We start from the raw sequence: 20,376 nt of genomic DNA, 5'->3' as shown, positions 1-20,376 counted from the left end.
GCATTATTTTTCTTGATCATTCTACTTTTAAATATAAGGGTTTAATTGTCTTCAGAAATTGCTGGTGTTCTCAGTGAACCCAACTACAGATACAACTTGCAGAGTTGTCTGCTTCCTCACTGAGAAAGAAAACAAAATTTCTAAACTTAAATGAGACATTTTTGCACAGTTTTAACACTCATGCTTATCTACCAGAGCTCCCTAAAGCAGAGGGCAGCAGCTGCTGAGCCTGCGGCTGCTGTACACCGCACTGAAGCTAGACTGAAGCAGGCGCAGACCCAGAGAGCATCGTCTCCAGTTCCAAATATGCACTGCAGCTCTGGCTTTCAGGCACCTTCCATATACACAGAATGTTACAGTATGCTGTCTTGCTTCATTTCCTCCAGCATATCGGTTAGGTTTGTGGTAACAATGCACTTGTACAGTCGTGGAACCATTAACTTTCAATTTCTGTGTGTGTTATTGTGTACATATTCTGCATTTGTTTATTATTCCTCCAATTAGCAGCCATGAATGATTGCTAATCCCCAGGGATGGCCTTCCGGCCCCACCCACCAAACTAATGTAAATCTTTTTTATTGCTTTTTGTTTTTGTGTTTTGCAGATATTTGCTCTCACATTATTTCTGTCCATACACATGTTTTCCTTTCTTTCTTTTCTCCAGAACAGGTTTTTATTTGACAAAAAGAAAAAAACATTTACAAGCAACAATAACAACAAAAAAGTCAAATCATACCACTGCTTTCCAGTTCTGCCTTTTTTGTGCTTTTCACAATTGAAATGAGGTCATGTGGGAGATTCTGGCCCACTTCTTCATTATCATTTCAAAACCCTCTGTTCCAACCAAATGACTAGAAAGAGAATTTATGAAAACGTGCGAACGTATCCCTGCGGCTAAAGCGTTTGTAAAGTTATAACGGGAATAAAAAATCAAGATAGGCACATGTTGTGCAGTGGTTTTGCGGCTTGGTTTACAAAATTTAAATAGTTCGTGTGTGTGCTCTGAAGCAATCAGAGCTGAAAAGAGTCTCAGCTGTGATGTGCAGCACCTGGGGAGTTAGCCCTGCAGACAGGGAGACAACCTGGCTGTAGAAATAGCACACAACATTACAGCATGTTTACTCAGTATTTGCACCAAAATTCCTTTTTTTTCATGACAAAGAAAAAGCTGAGCTGAAGGCACACATAAATATATTTGGCAGTAAAGCAGCATGCTACTTTAGTAGGTTTGACTGTTGGGTCCAAATCTAAAACACTAATGTCTGTCTGGGGGGAGATAGCTATAAAATGACACAATCATTTTATGTCTAACTTGTAAAGCACCCATTCAGTTGTAGTGTTGTTAGAAATATGTGATAGCAGATCCAGTCTGATGAGTCATTTACGAGCATTGCCCGTGGGAAATCTCTTCTGTCTGGTCCTACGCTTGATTCTTGCACTAAATGCAGGAGCATCAACACTTTTCCGCCTTCGGTTTTTCCCTCTCCGATTCCTCGCATTCAAGTCTTTCAACAAAAGACAGAACAAGTTCTCAGTAGTAGAGCTGTTTCTTTTATAAAAACAAAGTACATTTTACCAACATTAGTAACACTATTGACAAAATGTCAAAATTTCAACCTGTTATTTCTGTCAGACTGAAGCTGTGGAAGCTATAAAAAAAATGTTTTTTATGCAAACGTGCAAGACAACAAATTACCTTCCTGTTATATAAAGAACCTAAATATTGCTGTTTTTTTTTTTTTTTCTCTTAAATATACCAAGACTGGTAATATTTTCCAGGACAATATCTTTCAGTGACAAAGAGTTCAAGTTTCTCATCAGTGGAGCAGCTATTGGCAGAAATTCTCTGTTCACTGCAACCTCTATTTCACGTCCTCTGAACCCTCTGATGCAATGATCCATTTTCTCAATCTGACATAGCAAAGTCCAAAGAGGGCAGGAATCTTGGAAGTAATGGAATAGAGAGGCCAAGCAGAAGAGGCAAATGTATAAGACCAAATGTGCAAAGAGCTGCCACAGTAAAAAAAGGCGAAATGTCTCTGATGATTTGATGATCTGAAGAAAACATGTTCAAAGGCAAAGCAAAGCACAACCCTGGAGGACTCTGACCATCTCAGTCTGGGAAGATGAAATCGTGTAAGATCCGGGTGGGATAAGAGCGTCAATAGAAATGTCCTGAACTTTCTGGATAAATGACTTGATCTCTCTCTGCAAGTGAGGACAGGATAAAAAAGACCACAACTTACGTTGTCCACTTTGAAACTGAATTTTATGTTTGTTTGTTCTCTTTAATAATAAACTTGACTTTTTCCCCTATTGTTTTATCCAACAGTTTTAATTTTTTCAATATATGGCCTGAATGAAAAGAAGCAGCAGAGAAAAAGATGAGAAAAAGTAGTCTGATAAACCAAAATGCTTCAAACGAACAGGAAGCCAGAGCTTTATTATGCATGTCCGCCCAATAAAATGACAATAACCTGCTTGTTTTTCATATCTCCACACACATTTGTATCTTTAAAACTTGATTGAGCAGACTTGAGAACATTGCTTTCAAACATGCAATTGCAGTAACTCATTAAACGTCCCCATAAGCAGACGTAGCCTCCATGTTTGGGTCAATTTGTCTTCTTTTTGCATCACCATAGTTATTAAATAATGAAAGTCAAAAGATCTTGTTCTAAATGTTTTAAATATTATTTTTATCTCATATAATTGTCAGAAATTAACATGCATAAAGCTGTGAATATAGACTCCTTTTTTACCCTCTTAAAGGCTATTCCAATAACACAGCAATGACTCTACAGCTGAGTTCCTAATAGGATACACTTGGAAGATTATAGCAGTTTCCACTTAGAAGACGGTCCAAAGAAGAATATGCTGTTAGATCATGTGTGAGTTCCACAGATCCACGCTGCTGCATGGGAAGAGGAAAAGCCTGCAAGTTAAATAAGATCTGTAGGAATGCTCAAGAACAGTTTGTACAACAATGAGGCTTGTGAGCTTCAGATTATCGTTCTTTCTGAAGCCACTTTGCAACATAGATGCAAAAGCAGAAAGAGAGAGAAGGGGGGATGCTGTGCATAAAAAGATGCAAATAAAGAACGGTGAAAAAAAATGAGGAGAAGTGCAATAAAGACAAGAAAGAATTCCCTCCTCAGCAGCACAAAGACATTTGTTAAAGCTAGAATTTCCTGCAAATGTTTCCAAAAAATATTCCATAAATATCCCATTAGCAGCTTTCCAGACAGACACTGTTGGGATGTTCATCATGAAATAGTCAGAATTTGTTTAAGGAGAAAGTAGTCCCGAAGATGCGTATTACTGGTTGGAGGTTGAAGTTATGTGAGCTTGAACCATTATAGATTTGCATGGCCTCCTCCTCAATCTAAGCCTTAACAGGATCGTTACTGAGTGCATGTTTGAAGTTCAGAATCTTGTCTGCTGAGCCAAGTGGCAGAAACTAGAAAGCAGGAAAGGGTTTCACCAAAGTGCATGTTTGGAGACATTTCTTTTTTCTTTTTATTATTGCAGATTTGTATAACCAATTGTTTTTTCTCGATGGGGGAAGGATGCTGCTTTTAAAGTCTTTCCTAAGACATGTAAATGGAATTGTCTTCTCTTTTTTCCTTGGAAAGCAGGGTTTGGTGATACTTTTATGTTATTTTCTTCCTCCCTCTTTCTTTGGAGGATGATCATAACACACAGCTTTTGGTTCTTTTGAGCTGAGGGCTGAGATTAAAATCTGTGACATCTCCACGTCATACCATATGATCATATCTTTCAGAAACAGCTGTGATCTGCAAATAGCACCTGTCCAGAGCTTGTTCTTTGAGACTGCGTTGGCCAATGAAAGACTGAAATACAACTAAACAATTTCTTTTCTCATCAGAGATGCTTGCAGTCAAGCGGGAGAGCCGCTGAGATAGGGGAAAAAGCTGACACAGACTTATAACTGCACAAATCAAAACCTCCAACTCATCAGAGGATCAATTTCCCGTGTGTGCTTTTTTCATGCAGAGTGGCTGATAATGAGGAGAGCGGCTCTGACACTAAGCAGTTAGCTCAAGTTTAACAATTACTTTAATGACTTCTGGTCAATAGTTAGATTACTGTTGCCAAAAACACTTATACACCAAATCTGTAGTCAACGAGGGGAGGGAATTTCTTTCTAAAGGACAAAGACCTTTTTGATTCAGGTTTTCTCATATTTTTCCAGACGACTGTGCCTGCATGGAGTGTTACAGTCACATGATTTTAAAGGTATAAAACGTTGTCACACAGGAGCCATTTTTCTTAGAGATTGTTAAATTTCTCTCTGTTCCTTTGATTTACAGCTGAATACAAAGACTTTTTGAGCTTTTATTTGGCTGGAAGTCTCAGGTTCTAATCTTTTGTATCTGTTTCCACAGTAATAAGTCGAACTGTAGATTTCAATAAGAGTTAAACCAGTATATTTATTTCGATAACATTTGTACTCCTAAATTAGGAGTCTAATATTATTTTCATAAGATGTAGTTTTTTCCTGGCATGTTTCCAATGGTTTTTAAAGGAACTCATCTGGGATTGTAGCCATAGAAACAGTTCAGAGAGGCAAGAACTTTAAATATTAATTTTGCTTTAATTGGCTCTTTGAGGGAAAAAAGCATGTACTTGAAAATAGCATCTGAATTAAATGGATTAAATTTATCCATGATTATTTTGTCTATAACTTAATTTGTCATCAAAGTAAAGCACTGTGATTTTGAACATCTGGGATTCTCTTTTTTTTAAACAAAAAGAAGAATAAATATGATTATCACCGAACAGGCTCCTGTAAGAAATTGACTTGTCCAGATTAGTCTGTTTTTTTAGTTTTGCTGTTTATTCTGATTTAGACAACAATTTGGGTGTTTGGCAGATATAACACCTTATTCATGTGCATGAAGACGTGCATTACTAAGTAGAGTTTTGCTGTATGGGCCACCTGTGTCCAGGTTTCCCATTTTTTCACCTGCAGTCAGCTCATATCCACCTGTAAAGGGCAGTTGTGACTAAAGCATTTTGAATATGCTCCTTTGGCGAAAATACTTTGAACATCAGGTTTACCACTTGAAACTGTGTGCTCTTCATCAAACTCTGATGATCAGACGATAAACTCTTGTTTCTCGTAGTTAACCTTGGTCATTCGGTTCAAGGTCAAGGCTCACCGTGTGGCTTTATAATTTTTTTTGCTTAACACATTTGAGAATATAATTTGATCAGACTTCCTGATCACAAAAAACAGCAAAATTGGAAAGTGACTGACAGTTAATGGCATTTTGACGATCAAGACAGCAAGAGCACTACATTAGCTGGGTCACCTTACGTGGCACATGCTGAAAGCATGGAAAGAGACAGAAACAGTCGCCGCATTAAAATTCAACAACAGGATGTGATTCTACATCACTTAGAGAAGTGATAATTATGAGTGAAACAAATGACAGGACCCTGCAGGGGGAATCTAAGACACTCTTACAATTTCCTGAAGAACTTATTTTCCTAGAGTGTCTCAGAGTCTGCAAAATATCATGGTACATAAAGTCAGAAGCTTTGATACACTGTGGTGACTGCTGTAAACAAGAATTTCAGCTTCTGGTGTTTTGCGATCAGACGTTACTTATAAAAGACCACAAAATGATAAATTTTAACTGAGGGCACCCCAGTGGATGTATTTTATGCACATATTCCTACAAAAAGGCTTGATTTGCATTACACTGGAGAACTGATGGAGTAGAAGGAGACGGATGAAGCTACTGGGATGAGCGGCGAAACGATTCAACAAGAGAAAAAATCACGTCCAAATGCAACGACTCACTTTAATACGTTGCTTTGAAAAATCAATAGGTTTCAACCAAATTTTGCAGCGATACAATTGTGAACCAGACCGTCCTGTTGCTGGAGCATGTTTTAGCACTGTCTTCCCCAATTCCCCCAAGTTCATGAAATAACTTCAATTTCTGAAAAATAATTCAATGTCCCTTCAAACAAGACAACAGTCTTTCTACAAACTGAATGTATGCCACAAGGAAAAAGGATTTTCTCTGAATTCCACTTCCTAAACTTTGGTCCTGCTTCCAGAATGACCGTCTTCATTCAACGTCAGTCTCTGTCTCTAGTGGATTCATATGTGCTCCTATTCCTCTGGTTTAACCCTCATATTATCCTCAAAAATTACTCAAAATTTTCACTCTTGGAGTCAATTTGACCCCAGGGATATTTGCCTTCAGGAAATGATTTATATAAAATTATTAACCACGTTTTTTGTGTCAGGCACATTGTTTATTTGTTGAATACATAAATAACCCCTTGATAATGAAACAGATGAGTGGGGTTGACCTGTTCTCTAGCGCCACCATCAGGCCAAACTTTTAAATTAGAATTAATGTATCTTGAAAAGTTTTCTCAAATTTACTGACAACATTAATAACCACAAGAGTTTGAACCCTATTGGTTTTGGTGACGATATGACCTTTGCTGTAGTGCCACCATCAGGTTAAACTTTCAGTTTTAGAGTTAGTGGATCTTGAAAAAATTTCATCTAATTTTTTTTCTAATTTGGGGTGCACGTTAATGTCTCTGACAAAATAAAGCATATTGGCTGATGTTAGTGAACCACTTTCCTTTTGTGAACATATTTATTTATCTCCTTTTCTGTGACATGTTTGTGGTTGGTCGATATGAAGTCTCACTTCACTGGCAGTGGCAGACTTAGAGAGTTTTTTCTTTTCTTTTTTTAGTGTTTTTGTGTGAAACAGAAAATCATACTGAGAACATAAGTCAGACAGTCAGAACATGGAACAGTTCTTTATGCCCAGAGTCAAGCTTTTGGTCTGCACTACTGTACACAGGATGTGCAGAGAGTTTGTGCATGCTCCTTGCAGACATATTTCTTGCTAAGATGGGTCCCACCAGTTCTAATTACAGTTGGTGTTTTACTTTGAAAACCTGATGAATTCTTCATACATTTCTTCAGATGCATACATGACCATTGTCCAGTCCAATCTGCTCTGCACAGAATTGTATGACTAAATGCCAAAAAAAATGTTGATCCAAAGATAATCGACAGCAATCTAGATGAGTAAATTGTCTTTCACAGAGGACACATGAAGGCTGCTTCTGAACTGTAAAGCAGTAGGAGCCTCTCCGATTGCATAAAGTGGCTGCAGTTAGTGATGGCTGGTGTGACTGACTCAGCTGGATTGTTGAGGGGAGCAGTCAGGAACATCTGTTATCTGGAAGCAGTGCCTGAGGCATTAAACTCCAGTGAGTGTTTTTCCAAAATATCCACAGCAGAAGGCCTTGAATATAGATCCAAAAACCTCTGAAGAGATTATAGCTCATGACCTACGTAGACACGCTTCAGCTTTCCTTAAATGAGTTAGAGAATGTTTTTAAGGAGAAAATTCTACAAGGATTTCTGCTTTCTTGTTTTTGACAGTTACCTTTGTGGTCTAAATTGAAGACTCTGATGTAACAATTCTACCACATAAAAAAACTGTTTTTAGCAATCAAATTATTTGTGTATATTTAAAAATATGCTGTGTTAGAAAATAATTTGTATTTTCTGCTGTTGTTCTGCTTTTTGCAGTCTGTCGTTCTTTAAAGTTTTCTTTCTGTTCTTGCAGATGTTTGCTGATTTACCAAGAGCTAAACAGGAAAACGTGGAGAAAAACAGGATTTTGAGGGACTTCTGTCATGTTTCCATAATTTCAGTCAGACAACTCTTGCAGAAGAATATTTATTTCACAACATCTTTAGGTTGCCATTCACAATTTGATTCTCAACTTCGTTTTGGCATAAGGCTCCGTTCAATTCCTTGAGACAATTATTTTTTCCATACACTTTCGGGTAACAAAACCCCCAACACCAAAATCATCCAGAAGAAGAAAATGTGAATGTATAATCAGTGTGTAAATAAGATGAGGTGTGTTTTCGGCGGCATTCCATTTTCACTTCATTTCATTTTCAGTATGACTGCTATGTGTTTACCCGGCACCATTGACCGTTGGGCCGCTTCCGTTCACCAGGGGAACACACTATCTGAAGAGAGAGGAAAGAATGAAGGGGAGCCAACAAGATTACACAACCTGATTCAATTTTAACACCAATGCAGTTAATACTCCTCATTCTCGGCTTCCACCTGACTTAACATATTCATCATTCAAACCAGACTTATTTTTCTTTGAGCCGCTAATATTTCATCAGAATTTAATCTAACATATCTCTGAAAAGCGGAGGAGGACCACCTTCCCATTGCTTTTAGCGGAGATGATGGAACATGAAGAGCAGCAGTCGTAGCGGCGCCTATTCTCAGGGAGTGCAGGGTGTAAAGGTCTGACGGAAGACCGCAGGACAAGCAGACGTCTTTGCAGCACCAGATCAAGGAATGCAGGGGTGACATCATTCGCCGGAAACGGAGAGCAGACAGGGAAGTAGGGGTTCGCAGGCTCAGGATGCAATGCAATAGATAAAAACAAAGCATAATTAGTCTCGGCAAAGAATATAGAAATAACCCAGAAACCGCTCAGTATTAAATTCTGGATATAAATGGAATAACAGTGCTTTTAAAGAACAATTCTGAGAAGTGAAATTTAGTAGGTAATTAAGTAAAAGTCCCTTTATGGATTCATTGCACCATAAAAACCGCCAGAATCACAAATTCCAGGAAAGAATTGATAGAGAAATATAGAACCTGCACGAAATCTTAACACCAATTTTATGTACACTAATGTAAGAGAAGTAACCTTTGACAATTCCAGAGGGACGCACCTTCAGAAGGTCATCGAGGAGCAGGCGATGGAAGGGTAACCAAAGACCAAGAATATTTGTAGATTAGGAAGGTCAACATCCCACGTAGCAATGGATCGCAGGTCGGCCGGTTATGATATCAGTGGTCCTCAAATAGGTGGACAACAAAGCACAGACTATTGAAGTTTTAATTAGCCAAGGGCGTCTGGATACTGCAAAAGAAGAACTTCAGATCCACGAGGGATCGTAGGTTTAAGTATTTTAGCTAGACTGAACCTTAGCATTTAGAGGCGGAGAATAACGAGCCTCTAAAGGAGATGCCTCTAGCCGAGTGTCATCTGCTTAAGCAGGGCAGATAGAAAACTAATGGACACAAGATTTAACTCTTGAACTAAGCTTGAGAGTGTAAGATATAATGTCTCTGGTCAGGGTTAAAATTGCTCATAGTGTTATTAAAACATTACCCAGTCAACCGATGACACATAAGATTATCATCTCACATTGAAACAGTTTCAATATAACCTCCATGGCTGAATTCTTAAATTGTACTATGCACAATGACAATAAAGCAAATCTAATCTAACCACATGATCCCTTACGAACCATTAGAGCTGTGAATTCAGGCGGCCGGACATACGGAAACCACTCGTCATAAATCTTTCCCCCCAAAACCAGAGGGCGCAGCCTCAGAAGAACAAGTGGAGGGAGACCGAAGACACAACAGTCATCATAACAAACCACTCCAAGCATAGAGAGGGAAAGATCAACGCAAAACACGAAAATCCAGAACAGGAACACAGGGCCCAGGATTGAACTACCCAGAACAATAACACAAGATTAACGGATGACCGTGGTACCAAAGCCACAGCAAATTTCAGGTGGCCCAATCATTGACAAATCATATTCAACCGAAGAATGAATAAACAACACGCTGCACAAAAGCCGGAGATGACATAAAGGGGAGAGGCAAGCATCAATGAACCAACCAGGGGGCCTGTTTCACAAAGGAGGTTCAACCAACTCTGAGGTCAAACCTGAACTCTGAGTTGGTCAATCGAGAGATTGACAACTCTGAGTTTTCAGTTTCAGAGCAGCTGATCCGCGTTAGATCAATCAACTCTGAGTGGACTGATTCGGAGGTGAGCGTGCGCACCGCGTCTATAAGAAGCCATTATCAATGGAGCGCAGATATCACGAGTCACCATGGCAACCGTGAAAACAAAGAGGTCTGCGTATTTTTCGCCAGCTGAACTTGACGTGCTGCTGCAGAGTTGCAGTGAATATGAGAACATATTCCAGAAGAAAAGCAACACCGCTGCATCTGCAAAACAGAGACAGTTAGCGTGGAAAACATAGCTGCTCAAGTTAATGCCTAAGTTTGCATTTAAATCATTGTTATAAATATTGACTGTAATAACTTTTTAAATAGCGTAAGGTGTGAAATAAAAAATGGTGATATTTAGGTGTACTTTTGAAGTGTTATTCCTGGTGTAAATGCATGAAATGCTGCATAGTGTACAGAACCAATCTGGGGGAAAATGCATTTAACGTCGGTAATGTTTAGAGGACTTTTTTGTTAACCTTCCCCTCTAGCAAACGTTGGTCATTTTAATATTAATACATGCAATTGTGTTTTTAAAAGTGAACTTTTGTCTACTGTTGAACCTTTCGCTGCGCAAAGACTTCCTTCTTTTCTCTCGTCTTTCCGACCGTGCGTGGTCAGAAGCGCAGGGGAGATTTCCTTCAGGGCTGAAGGGAATTCTCCTTCGGGGTTCACTTCCCGTTGGAAACCCTCAACCTCCAGAGCGGAATAAGAATGACTCCAAAACAGTTATTCTGGGAATGACACCTTCTCCGTCCTCCTCATCCGTGCTCACCCCACCCCCCCCCCCCCCCCCCATCTGCACCTGCAATCGCCCCTCCCCTTCTCTCTCGTGGATCGCACCCCGCTCAGCACACACACACTGCAACACTACCCCTGTATTGATCAAGTGGTATAGGTTTATATGGGATTAAGAAAGTAAGCAGTGCTAGAAAATTGTGTTTCCAAAAAGTAATTGTTACATTAATCTAATTCAATGTCCCTGATTTCATTTTCATGTAGATGCAATCCTGCAGGAATTAAAAGAAACATGGCAGCAGCTAAAAATGAAGTATAAAAACATAATTCAATCAGGTCAAATGTGAGCATGTCATAGATGTAGGCTTTGTTGACAATATTTGACATATGAAACATCTACATAGCAGGACCTAATGTCGTTTTCATTTTGTATATGTAATTGACTGCAACGAAAAACGGTAACGCTCAAACAAAAACGTATGGGGAAATGACAAAACATCGAGTCGAGGTCTCAAAATCCTCGTACGACGTAAATGTAATTCTCTACGAATTAATGCAGCCTCCTCATCTATTGGGTCCTCCAAAAAAGGACAAGCCATTCTTGTCACTTAGCTCGCGTGACGGAAATGTGGGCAATGAAGGTTGAAGCCAAATATAGTGCTTCGTCTTTAAAAAGGGGAGGGGACCGGCAAAAACTTCGAGTTTGGAGAATAAAACCTGCTCCCGACCAGGTTAGGTTCACAGCATAAGTAACCATGGATACTGACTCCGAGTAAAAGTTACCTCTCTTTCAGAAACGGGTTTGACTTACTCTGCTTTCTCTGGTTTGACAAACCTCCGATTCTGAAACGGAAAACCCAGGGTTTCCCTGATTTCCGGGTTTATGAACTCAGAGTTTACACTTAACCTCCTTTGATAAACAGGCCCCTGATCCATAGAAGAAAAATAAATCCGGATGGGTGGAGAACCATACAGTATAAACAACGTGGAAACCCAGATTCGAAAATAAAGTTCTTCCACAGAGATTCAAAAGACCAGGGATACAAAGGAAATTTGGCCACCGAGAAATCATCAATAACTCGCAAAATGAAGGGGACCCATCGCCTACAAATATCCAGTACCGGGCTTCTGATAATAAAGTTGATATGAGGACTGCCATGACTGCTGAAAGGTAAACCGACAAACACTTTGAGCGCCAACTGAATGCCAAGAGACACCACTGAGAGGCATAGAGGCAGAACAGTGAGAACATCAGCGATAACAGTCATCCTCAGCCTTATATTGCATTCGGAGGAAAATCGTGGAGACAGCATGGGCAGCTGAAGAAAATATATACTAATACTGAAAGCGCATGAGGACTAGGCCACTGATCCCCAGAAAGATGAACTGCGAGGCGCTAACAGGTCTAAATCAAGTCACGTCAACCTGAACACTTCCTAGGTGCCACCCTCAGTGGCGGCTTTGAAAATGATGCCCCGGAAGAATCCATCACGTAGCCCCCACAACCTCCAAACCAAACCAGAGAGAGAATAACAAAGTAACTGTCCAGCCGAGAAAACAAGGCCACGACGAGACTGACACACTCACTAATGCGGCCGACACCAGTCCCCGAAGCCAGGACAGGACCCACTGGGGTACATAGAATGGGGAGAAACAGGCAGAGCAGAACCAGATGCAGAAAGTGCGGGGGAACGAACGAGGATCGCCGAGTGAATAAAATGAGCCATAGACGCTGCATAAAAGAGACTAATCATAGGGAAATTGTCCACAGAGGAGAGACGGGTCCAAGAGAGACTAATTCACATTCTGACTAACCAGCAGCTACAACAACGAAGAAAACAAACAGAAGAACCGCCATAATAAAGCCAGCATCGAATTAAAGATAGTCAATATTCACATTCAGCTCCCAAAGAACAAAACAGCAACAGAAAAAAATGCTAAAAGCCACAACAAATTCAGCCAGCATGAGAAACCTGTCCAGACGAGGACCGCCAGCCTTCACAACCACAGAAAAGACCCCACAACCCTTGAAACAATAACCGGACGACGCAGAACTATGGAGTGATATTTCTGCCACCATGTTGCACACAAAACTATCTAAGTTGAACACAAAACTTTCTAAGTTTTTTGCTCAAAAATTTTTTTTTTTTGCTTTCTAAAACGTTTTTTTGCGTTTACAAAACACATTTTGCAAACGCTTTTGTCTCATCTTTGATTTTGCTGACTACTTTGAGCACGACTTAGCGTGATATGACTGCCACTGGCATCGCCAAAAAGAAATTCGCATGCGTTGTGTGTCATCTCACTTTTTTCCTATCTTTGCTAAGTTAAGTTTCGGTTTGACGTCACCAAGCTGCCAACTATGGTGTCAAATTAGCGCCTAAAGTATTGTGCATCAAAACCCCAAATCTGCGAATCAAAATGCATAAATTGAGAACCAAAACCCACAATTTGCAACCAAAAGCTATAACCCAAAGCACAATCCTATTTCTCAGCTGCTGATTTGTTTTCTCGCCATTCTGAAATCCTGTTTTTTGAGTTGCAGTTTTATTTTGAAATTGTCTTTTTGAGTTGCGCTTTTATTTTTTGAGTTGCGCTTTTATTTTTTGCGGTTTTGATTCTAAAACCTGTCGACACGTAAAAACAGCGACATGTCAGTCAAGGGTCGGGGAGGCGGGACATCCCTGAAATCCAGAAGCTCATTGGCTGCCGAATAACACCGAGTCTTACGTCAACAGTACAGTTTAGAATGTGCCGGTAAGTTTTTCATGTTTTTCATATCTTTTACTATATTAAACGATCAAAGTTGTACTTTATTTAACCAGAGGACGCCAGCACAGTCAGATGAGGAGCTCCACCAGTAGCTGCTAGTGAAAAAAGATGTTGGAAAGTTAGTTGTTGCATGAAAAACTATCATCATTGTTCTCCTGTGTTAGCACGCTAGCTAGCTCAATGCTAGCGGGCTTTCCAGCTCTTTTCATGACTTTTATGGATTAAACGAAGTCAATTTTTTACCACAGTGTCAGGATCAGTCTTGTAAACCTGGGAATAATTGCCCGTGAATTGTCACTAGGATTAATCAAAGATTTTTTTCAAGAAGTACATTCATGTATAATTTATAAGGTTTCTCAATATATCTTTAGGGATTACAGATTGATTGAACAAAGAAACATATTTCTGTAAGAAAAGTGCCACCTTTCCTAGTTTGGGATCAAGTTCATCCCTATTTAAAAAAAAAAGAAAAGTAAATTTATGATTCAGAAACACATTATTTATTTGAGGTACCAGAACAAATTTCCCACATGTGTGATCAATAAAGTTTTTCTGATTCTGAACTGTATTCCCAAACCATTTTATTCTCAACCTTAAAGATTGCAGGTTCACAAAGGAAGTTAACTTTCACAATATGCAGCTACTGAGTATCATTTAATGTGTGTGTGTGTGTGTATATATATATATATATATATATATATATATATATATATATATATATATATATATATATATATATATATATATATATATATATATATATATTCTGATTTTAACTGTCTTAAATACATTTTTCTTTGTGTGCAGGATGCTGTGGACATTGGACGACAGACTAACTTAAACCAGGCAGAGCAGGGGCCTGTTTCAGAAAGGAGGTTCAACCAACTCTGAGGTTAAACTTGAACTCTGAGTTGGTCAATCGAGAGATTAACAACTCTGAGTTTTCTGTTTCAGAGCAGCTGATCGGAGTTAGGTCAATCAATTCTGTCACCATGGCAAGTCACCATGGCAACCGTGAAAAAAAGAGGTCTCCGTATTTTTCGCCAGCTAAACTTGACGTGCTGCTGCAGAGTTACAGTGAATATTAGCACATATTCCGGAAGACAAGCAACACCGCTGCATCTGCAAAACAGAGACAGTTAGCGTGGGAAAACATAGCTGCTCAAGTTAATGCAGAAGTTTGCATTTAAATCATTGTTATAAAATATTGACTGTAATAACTTTTTAAATAGAGTAAGGTGTGAAATAAAAAATGGCGATATTTAGGTGTACTTTTGAAGTGTTATTCCTGGTGTAATTGGATGAAATGCTGCATAGTGTACAGAACCAATCTGGGGAAAAATGCATTTAACGTCGGTAATGTTTAGAGGACTTTTTTGTTAACCTTCCCCTCTTGCAAACGTTGGTCAGTTTAATATTAATACATGCAATTGTGTTTTTAAAAGTGAACTTTTGTCTACCCTTGTATTGATCAACTGGTATAGGTTTATATGGGATTAAGAAAGTAAGCAGTACTAGCAAATTGTGTTTCCAAAAAGTAATTGTTACATTAATCTAATTCAATGTCCCTGATTTCATTTTCATGTAGATGCAATCCTGCAGGAATTAAAAGAACATGGCAGCAGCTAAAAATGAAGTATAAAAACATAATTCAATCAGGTCAAATGGGAGCATGTCATGGATGTAGGCTTTGTTGACAATATTTGACATATGAAACATCTACATAGCAAGACCTAATGTCGTTTTCATTTTGTATATGTAATTGACTGCAACGAAAAACGGTAACGCTCAAACAAAAACGTATGGGGAAATCAAGTTGAGGTCTCAAAATCCTCGCACGACGTAAATGTAATTCTCTACGAATTAATGCAGCCTCCTCGTCTATTGGGTCCTCCAAAAAAGGACAAGCCATTCTTGTCACTTGTCTCTGTGTGACGGAAATTTGGGCAATGAACATAAAAAAGAAGAAAAAAAAAAACATAAAATTGAGAATAAGATGCATAAAATTAAAATAAATACAAAAAATAGCGTATATTAAAACTAATAGAATAAATTAGCAGTTAAAATCAACTAAAAGCTAAATTAAAAAGGTGAGTCTTGAGCCTCTTCTTAAAAACCTCTACAGTCTCTGCGGCCCTGAGGTTCTCCGGAAGGCCGTTCCACAGGCGAGGACCATAATGGCAGAACTAAGCCTCACCATAAGTTTTGGTCCTCACCTTGCGAACAACTAAGAGGCCAGCACTGGAAGACCTCAAGGTCCGCGAGGGCTCATATTTTAAAAGAATATAATTTAAATAAGAAGGCCCAAGACCATAAAAACATTTATAAACCATTAAAAGAATTTTAAAATCAATCCTGAAACGCACAGGGAGCCAATGCGGCGATTTTAAAACCGGTGTAATGTGTTCCCGCCCTCTGGTTCTCGTCAGAACTCGTGCCGCTGAGTTCTGTAGAAAAAGGGGAGGGGACCGGCAGAAACCTTGAGTTTAGAGAATAAAACCTGCTCCCGACCAGGTTAGGTTCACAGCGTAAGTAACCATGGACACTGACTCCGAGTATAAGTTACCTCTCTTTCAGAAACGGGTTTGACTTACTCTGCTTTCTCTGGTTTAACAAACCTCCCATTCTGAAACGGAAAACCCAGGGTTTCCCTGATTTCAGGGTTAACGCACTCAGAGTTTACACTTAACCTTCTTTCTGAAACGGGCCCCAGGAAACTGTTGGAGTTGTTGTTCCCTCTGTGGCTTGTCCTCTCTCCTCTCAGACCTGTCACTATTGTTCAACCCTTGTGGGACATCGGAAAACCATGGCCAAGACATTAACATTTATGTACTGATCTATGCATGTCATCTCAGCAGGATGTAACAAAAACTAACAATGTGAACAGATCTCATCTGCCTTACAAAATACTGCACCCCTTAAGAAAAGAAATGGCTAATAATCACCACTGGTATTTTGTAATGCTTCATTTTTTAATCTTTGACCATTAAATGTGTTTTGTACAAAAGACTGATGGTTTTGCAAAGATCTTTGAAACACAGAGTCAAGTGTTTTACATTCTGTGAAATTCTGAACCACAATTCAGAGAAATTAAAATAACTGTTTTTAAAACTCCTCAAAAGACTTGAGGTGGAAAAGTCACTGTTTTCGTGCAGGTGGCACTGAGAAATGGGAAGCAGACAGTGTGCCTGGGCATGTTGTCAATGCAATCATGGTCAAAATGGACAACTATTTTAAATGCTTCTCTTTCAGTTAACAGGAGATGTCTGTAAGCCTGCTGGACAGCCTTTGCATCACACCAGGGACGTCTTTGGAGCCTGCATCTGGAAAGAAACAAAGCCAGCAAAGTCAATTAACCAAAAAAAGAAGAGAAAAAATAAGATTAAAATTGTTTTCTTTACCTTAAAGAAGTTGTGGACATCCACTTCGTTGCTACCTCAGTATTCCTGCCTTTTTTGTTATGGCATGCATAACAACGGCCCTTATAGAAAACAACAGACATACAGCAATAGTCCATTTTAAAACCACCACCTAATTAAAAAGAAACTAATAATTCTATTGATGTCTAATACTGGAATAATTTTATGGGGAATAAAGCACGTTTTTGCTGGTCTGCTACAATTTACTCTGCTCTGATTCACTGAACCAGAATTCTGCCTGTCTGCATAGTGCAGACGCATACATACCCCGCTAGCATTGAGCTAGCTAGCATGCTAACACGGGAGAACAATGCTGATAGTTTTTCATGCAACATCTAAATTTCCAACATCTTTTTTCACTAGCAGATACTGGTGGAGCTCCTCATCTGACTGTGCTGGTGTCCTCTGGTTAAATAAAGTACAAGTTTGATCGTTTAATATAGTAAAAGATATGAAAAACATGAAAAACTTACCGGCACATTCTAAACTGTACTGTTGACGTAAGACCCGGTGTTATTCGGCAGCCAATGAGCTTCTGGATTTCAGGGATGTCCCGCCTCCCCTGCCCTTGACTGACATGTCGCTGTTTTTACGTGTCGACAGGTTTTAGAATCAAAACCGCAAAAAATAAAAGCGCAACTCAAAAAATAAAAGCGCAACTCAAAAAGACAATTTCAAAATAAAACTGCAACTCAAAAACAGGAATGGCGAGAAAACAAATCAGCAGCTGAGAAATAGGATTGTGCTTTGGGTTATAGCTTTTGGTTGCAAATTGTGGGTTTTGGTTCTCAATTTATGCATTTTGATTCGCAGATTTGGGGTTTTGAAGCGCGGTTTTACTGTTTTGATGCGCAATACTTTAGGCGCTAATTTGACACGATAGCTGCTGATTGGTCCAGATTCTAACCAATCATATCGCCATATGAATCTAACATGGTGTCTGCTGCCGAGGCTCAGAGGCTGAACCAGCTCTTTTTACGCTCATTTTTGGATGAAGACGTTTTCATTTTTTAAATAATTCGTACTTTCTTTTTTTTTTTAGCATTCGTTCATTTGTATGAAGTCAGATTTGTGAATTTATGGCTGAGGATCTCCTGAAACTGTAAAGTTTATCTGCTGACATTACATCAACAGGTCTGTGTGATCTGTGAATCCTGCAGAGCAAAATCTTAGTGAAAAGTGTGATTTTCTTTAAGGTCTGTTTGTTAAAACAAAACAATAAAAAATTTAAAGCACATATTATTTTATGCTGCACACGTGTTTGGGATCAGATGAACAGCAGTAATAAGCAGAAGAATGATGGCTCACCACAGGAGACTCAATGCATTTATCAGAAGAAGCATTTTTAACTTTTATGTAAATTTTCACCAGTGTCTCATGTTTTAGAACTTGTGAGCGTTTGTCCAAAGTTTTAAAATATTATTCATCAAAAATGCTATTTTCTCTTAATATTTCAACAATTATTTATTAAAATAAAACAAAAGTTCAGATACAAATCTTAAAAAGTTTAACTTCTTCCAGCTGGATGGAGTCAGAGCTCGGACGTTTTTTTTTTTGTTTTTTTGCTGCAGACGTTTTAAACACGGTCTCTACACAGACATGAATAAATACTAAACTCTGTTTTATTTTAGTTGCTTTGCTGCTTCTTCTGGGTTTTACTCTGAGACAAACGGGCAAGAGTGGTTGAAAACGGCAGAACCCCGTACGAACAGAACCGACACAAAGTGCAAAGTCAATGTCAGCCTCGGAGCACCGTCAATATGAGACAGAGACACTTGATTGGTTAGAATCTGGACCAATCAGCAGCTGTTTGATGGCAGCTTGGTGACATCAAACCGAAACTTAACTTAGCAAAGATAGGAAAAAGGTGAGATGACACACAACGCATGCGAATTTCTTTTTGGCGATGCCAGTGGCAGTCATATCACGCTAAGTCGCGCTCAAAGTAGTCAGCAAAATCAAAGATAGGACAAAAGCGAGATTTGACACAACGCACGTAAAAAAATGTGTTTTGCAAACGCAAAAAACGTTTTTGAAAGCAAAAAAAAAATTTTGAGCAAAAAAAAGTTTTTTTTGAGCAAAAAACAGAAAGTTTTGTGTTCAACTTAGAAAGTTTTGTGTGCAACATGGTGGCAGAAATATCACTCCATACAGAACTACACAGCAGAAAATGAATCAGAAGTGCATCTTGAAGTGGACCATGAGTCTAAAAACTACGATTCCCAGGGTCCTTAGGGGCTTGACGTCACCGAAGTAAACAGGAAGCAAGAGCGAAGCCTTAGAAAAAACACGGGAAAAGAACCGCATGCATGAAATTCGGCTGACCACGGCAGACGAGAAGACCCGGACTGCTTCTGCGGAAAGCACACCCCCTGCAGATGCACGCGACCGTGGCGAAACGAACCCGCTGTGCGCCGACAGCCGCCCGCTGATTGCCGCAAAAGAAAAGGAGAGCAGACGCGGCGAAACAAAAACCCCACATCAGAAAAATGGGGATCATCCATCCAAAGGACGGGGGAACATAGCAAGACGCCGACAGAGAAGGAGAACCGCGGGCACGGAGACCGGCGAAGAATGAGCGCTGAAGGTAAGAGAGAATGAACAATTGTACACCTGACTTAAATAGGACACTGAGCAGGTGAGTTAATTGACTGACCCGCCCTAGGGGAGTAACCTGTAATTCTGCAGTGTCTGCCCGAAATGCGACGAGTCGCTATTTAAACTCATTGTAATGTTAATGTATGATATTCCCAGTATTCAGAACCATTTGGCTTTGTCTTGCTTTCAGCTTCCTGAGTGAATACAGATTTACATATTGTCAACACTGATAAGCAAAACTGGACAGTTGGTCTTTTTTCTGTCTCAAGCCTGAATTTGAAATAGAAAAAAAGGATTCCATTGTCTCCTGCAGAAATCTGTTTTTTCACTTGTGTCTGTAATGCTGCATTCCTGTTATGTTCTGTTGTGCTGAATATTACAATTTGGCATTTTGTTTAAGAATAGCAGATTGCTTCCTAACAGCGATAAGAGCCTCCCATTAAGCAAATGCATTAGGAAATAGCAAGTAGTGATTGGATATAATGTTTAATACTCAATTAGAGCCAAGCTGCAATGCAGCAACAGATTTTGCTGCTATCATTAGATGGAAAAAGGTTTGTGCATTGGCTTGTAATTCTTGATACCCAAGAGTTAATGTTTGTTCTTAAACTGTTTGATAAAAAATAAAACAAGAGCAAAAAGGCAGAACTCTATACACATAGAAGGTGGATATAGTTGCCGGTTGAAAGATGTAAGTGTCCCTTCCAGCCTCCTTTAAAAATTATTCTGTTAGCTTTAGGTCATTTAGTCCAAACTTGGGAGATTTTGTAAGGATTGGTGACATTTTGGTTACGTTTTCATCAGTCATTGTTTGGTTTCCAAATTCTGTTTGGTTTCCCCTTGTCACTACAAACCTGATTGAAATGTGCACATATTCAGCTATTTCGGTTTGTGTTGATTATCCTCAGCCTTATTTTGGTATGTTGTTTTCAAATTGTCATTGTCTTTTATGATCTTTTTAGTTTAACTCATTGAGGTTGA

General features: G+C 39.2%; 3 long non-coding RNA genes across 3 annotated transcripts; 1 reads left to right on the top strand and 2 right to left on the bottom strand.

Annotated features, from left to right (window-relative positions):
* Positions 1 to 7,742: 7,742 nt before the first annotated feature.
* Positions 7,743 to 10,650, bottom strand: LOC144984454 (uncharacterized). The gene is made up of 2 exons (XR_013648166.1): positions 8,788 to 10,650; positions 7,743 to 8,465 (listed from the first exon to the last, which is right to left on the bottom strand). It is a non-coding gene; the product is annotated as an uncharacterized LOC144984454 (long non-coding RNA).
* Positions 10,651 to 12,731: 2,081 nt separating this feature from the next.
* On the top strand, positions 12,732 to 16,387 carry LOC144984456 (uncharacterized). The gene is made up of 2 exons (XR_013648168.1): positions 12,732 to 13,363; positions 14,186 to 16,387. It is a non-coding gene; the product is annotated as an uncharacterized LOC144984456 (long non-coding RNA).
* Positions 16,332 to 18,822, bottom strand: LOC111949004 (uncharacterized). The gene is made up of 3 exons (XR_002875014.2): positions 17,271 to 18,822; positions 16,780 to 16,859; positions 16,332 to 16,701 (listed from the first exon to the last, which is right to left on the bottom strand). It is a non-coding gene; the product is annotated as an uncharacterized LOC111949004 (long non-coding RNA).
* Positions 18,823 to 20,376: the final 1,554 nt, after the last annotated feature.

The sequence above is a fragment of the Oryzias latipes genome, chromosome 16 (assembly GCF_053564925.1).
Source record: "Oryzias latipes strain Hd-rR chromosome 16, Olatipes_Hd-rR_3.1".
Lineage (NCBI taxonomy): Eukaryota > Metazoa > Chordata > Actinopteri > Beloniformes > Adrianichthyidae > Oryzias > Oryzias latipes.
Note: the sequence above shows the minus strand (reverse complement) of the source record. Positions and strands in the feature narration are given on the sequence as shown.